Source organism: Clupea harengus, unplaced genomic scaffold, assembly GCF_900700415.2.
Source record: "Clupea harengus unplaced genomic scaffold, Ch_v2.0.2, whole genome shotgun sequence".
Lineage (NCBI taxonomy): Eukaryota > Metazoa > Chordata > Actinopteri > Clupeiformes > Clupeidae > Clupea > Clupea harengus.
Window position 1 is genome coordinate 38,889 of NW_024880002.1, and position 8,142 is coordinate 47,030.

At 46.8% G+C, this 8,142-nt stretch overlaps 1 pseudogene; it reads right to left on the bottom strand.

Annotated features, from left to right (window-relative positions):
• LOC122131086 overlaps nt 1-6,190 on the bottom strand; it is a 28,032-nt pseudogene extending 21,842 nt beyond the window's left edge.
• Between the last annotated feature and the right edge of the window lie 1,952 nt (nt 6,191-8,142).

The following is an 8,142-nucleotide window of genomic DNA, read 5'->3' on the forward strand; positions in this document are numbered from 1 at the left end:
TGGTCTGTTGATTTCACCACTCACCGTCCTGCTTTTTCCAAATGCCACAATTTGTTATTTGACTCAAGTGCGTGGCTGCATGCCATCGTTTAAAAAAATTCTCCCTCCTTCGAGCGATTCCACCTCCTCACCTCCGTGTGGGTTGCGCTCAATCAGAAACTCTGGCACGGGGGGGTTTGCGACCAAATAAGAATTTCATTGGTATTCAACTTCCAGTGTTGAGCTGGGAATGAGCGTCTGGCTAACTTTTATATTGGGATCTAGCTCAATTAACTGATTTAATTGCACAGCGATTTTTTATTTTGTTTTCAGTGACCTCTTGCAAAAAATTTACAATTAGCTATCTGTGTCATTACATCCAAATATAATGTATTTTGTTTCTCATTTTCAAAACTGAAAGTATTTAATGAGTAAGACCTCAGAAGAACTTTAGCGTGTTTGAAATGGCAGCACTTAGAATTAGCTGAAGATAAAAAAGATTTCAACAGATGAAACAAGATTAAAATACTGCCAAAAAGTGGGTAGAGTGTGATATAAATTGTCCTGATTAATAAGCATTTTTCCTAGACGGGCTCATTTGTTTCTAAGATCTTGCACAATTATTTCATCATTAAAAATGATCCCGCTTTAAACCCTCGACTGCAGAGCGATGTCATATAAAAGCTACCCTAAGGGAATAGCAGCACTGGTTTATGTTTTCAAATGGCATATCCGCCCGCATCCAACCACAGTTAACCATTTAGCACCCCGACAAGATTCATTATCTGTAGAAATTATGTGTACTGCTGTGTTGTAAACCAATCTTATTTTCTGAGCAATACTTTCAGACACTATATGATAGTCTGACAGCGAGATAATGTGTGTGTGTTTCTGTTTGTGTATGTGTGTATCTCTGTGCGCTTGGATATATACAAAGGCTTCTAGCCCACCTGTAGGTGTTTAAGAGTGAAGACTACAGGCTCGGTCAGGAACACGCGGCTGGACTCTTTGTTGATGGAGGCGGCGATGACGTGCGAGTTGACAGCCAGGGCCCGCCCCTCAGGCCCAACCCCCACCTCCATTTTGACGGTGGCGTTCTCTGTCGACAGGAACGCTCCCAGGTTTTTATACAGCACGAACACCACCTTCACTTGACCTGCACAGACAAGGAGAGAGAAAGAGAGGATGAGAGCACGATAGAGAGAGAGAGAGAGAGAGACGGTAAAAGCAGATGTCATAGGGAAAGCAAGAGGGAGAGAGAAAGAGAGAAAGAAAGAGATAGATATAGAGAGTAAGAGCGAGTGTCAGAGAGAGATAGAGAGAGACAGTGAGAGTGGGTGTCAGGACGAGAGAGAGAGAGAGATAAGAGAGAGAGTGACCGGGAGTCAGCGAGGGTTAGAAAGATGGTAAAGAGCATTTCATTTTGACTAGTGGAAATGAGGGGAGATTTAATGTGGAGGCCAACAGAACATCCATCCCTCAAGCGCCGCGGCACGGCTCACCAGCACCAGCACTCTTATTATTCCATATGAATATTTCATGTGCGTTTGTTTCAATCATTCTAATCTCGCTCCCGCTGCCGAGCCGTGGAGCGCAGCCGAGAGGAGAGGAGCGGAGCGGAGAGGAGAGGAGAGGAGCGTCAACCGAACGCCAGGGTGGCGAGGAGCGGGAGGAGGGCGAGGGGAAAGAAAGACAGACAGACAGACAGACAGAAGAAGAAGAAAAAGAAGAAGAGGGTAAACGTGGGTGTGAAGCCGAGGAGATGAGAGAAGGGGATAAGATGGCGCGGAGACGGGCAGGATGAGAGCGGGGGAGAAATGAGAGCGAGGGGAACGAGAAGCGAGCGTGAGTGCTGAGATTGCGCCGTGAGACTGGGGCTGGCCGATAGTAATCTACACGCCTCTCCAGCTATTCTATTAAGAGTGCCGTTAAGAAACCATCAAGAAATAAATGGTCTCAGCATTTTTTGTTAATCTGATTAGACCGTTATTATGAAGCAATAACTAGCTAAACTTGATGGAAACTCCGTTAAGGCCTCAAAGTCCCGTGAGAACGCATGGTGAGACAATGAATGGCCACTCACATCATTGCCCTTTGATGACCAATCAAGAATGGCCGATAGAGAGAGAGTGAGGGATAGAGAGAGAGAGGAGGTTACGTGTGCGCATTTGTGTATGTGTGCGAGAGAGAAAGAGAGAGAAAGAGAGAGACAGTGAGATGGAGAGAGGGAGAGAGAAAGAGAGAGACAGTGAGAGAGGGAGGGAGAGAGAGGGAGAGAAAGAGAGAGACAGTGAGAGAGAGAAAGAGAGATAAAGAGAGAGGGGGGAGGCTGACTAACTGACCGTTGCGGCTGTACTGTTTGACGGTGGAGGCTGAGAGTTGGATGCTGCCGTCACTGGTGTAGTTCTGTGGGAAGGATAAATCCTGCAGGTCCATCTCTGTATTCAGCACGTGCACCTCCAGATCTGATCAACACACACACAAACAAACAATACACAGGCACACACACAAAACAAAAAACTGTAAATACACATATGGACAGCTTTAAAAACAAAATAAGCATCCATGACTTAACCAAATGTTGTGCATATCATAATATTAATACAGTTTGATTTCAGTGCTTTTTTTTTTTATTTCAGTGAGCTATTAGAAAGACACATGCAGAGACTCACACACACAAGGCTCAGAGGGAGCTATCTCACCGATGTTGTTGGCACGGTCGGCGAAGCGGTTGCCATACATGTTGTTGGCCAGCAGGAAGGCGCCTTTCTCCATGACGTCCAGCAGCATGGTGGCGGTGTGGGCCTGCTCTGTGTTGTTCATGTCCTGCCACGACTCCAGAGCGTCCACACGCAATAGATTATCCACTGTCTGCACCACCGCCTGAGACACAGACAAAGAGAGACAGAGAGACAGACTTTTTACTTCCACAATCCCTTTATTGAACAATCACATGCATCAAGGACACCTAAAAAGGCCAGAGAGAGAGAATGAAAGAGAGAGCCATTGTGCTTGCTCTAAGGGGGTTCAGGCACTGGGCTCTGTAGAGCGCCTTGAGACAATTTTATTGTTTTGGCGCTATATAAATAAAATTGAATTGAATTGAATTGAATTGAATTGGGAGACAGAGAAGTAGGTTCATAAGTGCAAAGTGCAGTGTGTACAAGGGAACTACGTCTATATAAGAATGAATCTCCATCTTCTGTATGTTTGGATTATTATTATTCAAGGCCCAGTCTGCGATTCTGGTGAAAGGTTGTTAATACTTCAGTTCAACAGCCAATCAGATTACACCCCTCCCTTCCGCACTCCGTACTGAAGCAATGTGTTGATGTGCTGGAATACTGTTTGGCTGGGTCCGAGCCACTTTGTTCCACACTTACAGAGCCAGGACTGTGTACGAACACCAGAGTTTTTTTTTTGTTTGGCGCACACACACATAACAGACAACTAGAGGACCCTGAGGAGCAATTTGCTGAATTTGACAAAAGAAAATGTATTGGGGTTAGAACCACAGACTGCACTTCATTTAAGTATTTTCATCATGACAGTAAAAAACAATTATCAAGAGTAAGTGAACAGAATGAGGGGATGTGAATCACACTGCATCGCACAGACACAAGGGAAGGGGAAAAGGGGAGAGTAACACAGGAGTGAGAGATGAGATAGAGAACGAGAGAGAGAGAGAGAAAGAGAGAGAGAGAGATGAAGATATATCTTGCATCAACTACCCCTCTAGCCATGCCAGACAGACACTGAGGCAAAGCTGAGTCTATTGTTCAACTCCACCGTTCTCTTTTCCTAATAAAAGTGCACGGTGACAGCAAGAACGTGGACATCATTTTTTTGTTTTGTTTTTCTAGAGCATAGCAGATGGAAATAGCAACACACAAAGCTATGAAAAATATAGCCCAGTAATTTCATTGCGGGGATCTGAATTGAATTGAGTGTAGCGAGACATATGGAGGGGGCTGGTTATTTCACAGGCTTTATCGGCGCTAACTCGCTCAGTTACCTGGATGTAGGCCCGACAGGTCCGCTCTCTCTTCTGAAGCTGAGGGACACAAACCACATTTACAGTTACAAATCACAGCAGGAGCGCAGTGGCTGTGTGTGTGTGTGTGTGTGTGTGTGTGTGTGTGTGTGTGTGTGTGAGTGAGTGATTACATGGGTGCGTGTGTGTGTGTGTGTCTGTTATGTGTTTGTGGAAGTATAATTTGTGTGTGTCTGTGAAAATGTATTTTGTGGTTTTTGAATGTGTGTCTGAAAACATGTGTTGATGCTGGCACAGGTTTGTCTCTGTGTGAGTGTGTGTGTGTGCTCTTCTGAGAGTGTGAAATGGACTATGTGTTTTCACTCAAAGACAACACGTGTTTGAATATCTATAGGAGAGAGTGCTCTTGAAGCAGAGAGCTGAGATAGAGTTGAGTGTTGCGTGCCAAATGTGTACTTGGGCAACTGATTATGTACCCATACACACACTGTACATATACCTTTGTATGAGTCACTGATGCCAAATTGAATGTGTGTGTGTATGTGTGTGTGCGTGTGTGTGTGAGTGTGTATTTGTATGCACAAATGCCTGAAATGCACAAACAAATCCCCATCCACCAGTCTACATGAATTAAATTATGAGTGAGCTGTATGCATGTGTATGTGTATGTGAGTGTGTGCATGTACGTGTGTGTGTGTGTATGTGAGTGTGTGCATATACGTGTGTGTGTGTGTGTGTGTGTGTGTGTGTGTGTGTGTGTGTGTGTATGTGTATGTGTATGTACTATGAGTGTTTGAGGGTAACAGAAAGAACTGAATGCATCGAACGCTCACACACACACCAGTCAATACATTGGCACAGACAGGCACATACCTTGCCGTAGTTACGGGCGGCCGACTCCTTCAGGCCAGGCTTGAGGGCCTGCAGTGAGCGTCCAGGATGTCCAGCAGCTGCTCGATGAGCCGCACGGACGAGCTGACGTCGCCGGCGTGGATGCGCCCACCCGTGTGGTTCACCAGCTCCGCCGCGATGTTGCCGCGTTCTCCCCGCTCTTGATCTGCCACGGACAAACACACACACACAGCACACACACACAGACACACACATGACAACAACTACATGAATCACTCAATTCTCAAATCCCATCACTTGGTTTGGATTACCGCGAAGACATTTTGATTTGGATACAAAAGACACTTATATATGAGAGATGGATGTTTAAATGTTATATAAACTCCTGAAAGCTCTGTTGGTCGATATGGGTGCGAAGGTCACAGGGTCAACTCCCACAGAGAGCAAGTAGAGCAGACAGCCAGAATAGCCACATTCCCTGTACTACTGTAACTCCACATGAGTCTGAGTCTCTACCCACTGCCTGAATGCATCTACTGTGGGGGGGACGGCACTGGTTAGGCACAGAGCTGAACGATGCACTCTACAGTGTGACAGTTGAAAGATGATAAATAGCTTGGCGTGTGTGTTTTATGGTTTTGAACAAGCAGGCTTTGATTATATTTAACTATACTCTTCAGTACAACACAATACAACAACACTCTTCAATCATTTATCAGGCTCTCTTCACCTCTCTATCTGATATCTCTCTTTTTCTTTATCCTTATCTACATCTGCTCTATTCTAGAACTGCAATCTGCATCTATATCTTTATCTCTATGGCAGGCTGCTCTCCATCACATCTCCGTCTTGGTCTATTATCTTGCATGAATGTAACTCTGCTAGAGACTCCATTAAGTGTCTGCTTAGAATGACCTGTGACAAGGTGCAGACTCCCGTGCTGAAGGAGTGGGGAGAGGGAGCTGAGGCACGAGTGTGGCAGGGAGGTGGGGGTGGAGAGAGGGTAGAATGAAAAGGATGAGAGGGAGATAGAGGTGGAGGGAGATACAGATTGGAGAGATGGCAGCATAGGGGAGTGGAGGGGTAAATGGAAGGATGAGGGGTAGTGAAAGGAGTGTGTTGCAGAATGAGAATGAGAGCGGGAAGGAGATGGAGGAGAGAGGGGTAGATGGAGAATGGAGGCTGGGGAAGGCAGAGGGTGGGGGTGGGTCCCGAATGAGGGGGGAATGGGAGAGCTTAGGGAGGTGTTTCTGTGTGTGTGTGTGGTGTGTGTGTGTGTGTGTGTGTGTTTTACCTTCTGGGCCACCTGGTTCACCCAGGCGAGAGGTGCAGTTGCTGAGGTCAGGCCCTCGAGGGTTCCACACACTGGGAGAGCAGACACTGGTAGGAGGCTATACCTGCCAGGGCCAGAGGGAGTCATTAGAGACGGAGGAGGGGGGGTACACTCCGTTTACTGAACCCCGTATTCGAACCTACATTACTGCACCCTTAAAACACATAATGAGAGATGGAGAGATGGAAAGGGAGAGAAAAAAAGTGTGCGTGTATATAAGTGTGTGTGTGTGTGTGTGTGTGTGTGTGTGTGTGTTTGTATGACAGAGACAGATAATGGCAGAGACATACCAGACAGAAAGAGAGACAGAGCAGGGAACAAGACAAATGTAGAGAAAATTCTAGAATGCGGTGGGGCAGAGTGACTCATTAGCCACAGTGAAAAGAGGAGAGAATTTAGAGAGACGAGAGACAGGGAACACAGAGAGGACACGGGATAAAAAGAGAGAAATTATAGACGGGGAGTGCAGACAGAGAGATGAAGAGACAAGGCGGGTAAGGGTGACATGTGACTGAGAGACCAAATGATGGGATGGTTTCCATTGAGGAGAGAGAAAGTGTGAAAGAGAGAGAGCGAAGAGCGAGAGAGAGAAGAGAGAGGAAAGGAGAGAGAGAGAGAGAAGATGTCCATGGAGGGGGAGCTGGCTGTAAAAACATGTTTTTAAAGTGGAAATTAAACACATGCGTTTACACGGACACAGCACAAGCACAGACACACCACAGACACACACACACACACACACACACAACACACACGCAAACACACACACACACACACACACACACACACACACACAGACACACACACACAGACACACAGACACACACACACACACACACCACACACACACACACACACACACCAAGGATATGGGCCATCAGGTAGTGTGTAACTCATTGGAGGAGAAGCGCCTGGAGGGAAGCACCTTCTGCCACCCCTCATTTCCAGCTAAGTTTTCTAATTTAGTTAAGAGAGTTCAGAAAGAGGACACCACGCTGGGATCAAAACAAGGGGAAGGGCCTTTCCACAGCCCACAACACAAAATAGCTCCAAACAGGAGAGAAGAGAGAGAGAACAGAGAGTGTGTGAGGGAGGGAGGGAGGGAAGGAGGGAGGAAGAACAGAAGAACAGAGCCACCAAGGAGAGAGTATGAAGAAGAGGGTGTGAGCGTGTGTGTGTGTGTGTGTGCGTTGGTGTGTGTGTTTGTGTGAGGGTCTCTGTGTGTGTCTTGTGCTCACACTTCACAGCTGCTGTGGGATCAGAGCTAATACACGGGTTGTATTTTATGTGCCTCTCTCTTTCTTCTCTCTTTCTCTCTCTCTTTCTCTCCCTCCTTCCTCGTCTTCTCCCTGCTCTACGTTAGTTGTGAAAGCTCTGCCAGGATGCACCAATTAAGCCAGCTGCTAATTTAGCATAGCTGTCACTTCAAGGCTGGGGGGACAAAGAGGGAAACTTTAGAGAAAGACAAGAGCCGTGTTGTTGGCAGGGAGGAGAGGAGGGCAACAGAAAGAGAAGAGCCTTTCTTCCGTGACTAAAAAGAGAGGTAATTTGAAGCTGGGACGGTGAGCGGTGTGTGTGTGTGTGTGTGCGCGGTGTGTGTGTGTGTGTGTGTGTGTGTGCGTGCGCGTGTGTGTGGGGGTGGGGGTGGGGGGTTGAGGGGTGTGTCTGTTGTATCATTTCGTTTGGTGTTATTATTCTACACCTTTGCCGGGCCCTCCCTCTCATCCTCGTTCTCTCATACACAGATTACTCTTTAATTTGCAGAGGACGGCTTTCATGTGTACGTCTCCCGGGACCCAGCCTGACGGTGAGCCCAGCGCTGGGACTTCACAGGCACGAACGAGGGAAAAACACACACAGACCTACACACACACACACACACAACTACACATTAAATACACCTTCACACACACACACACACATATACACACAGGATGAGGGATAAACACATATAGAGGCAGACCTACGCACACACACACATCCT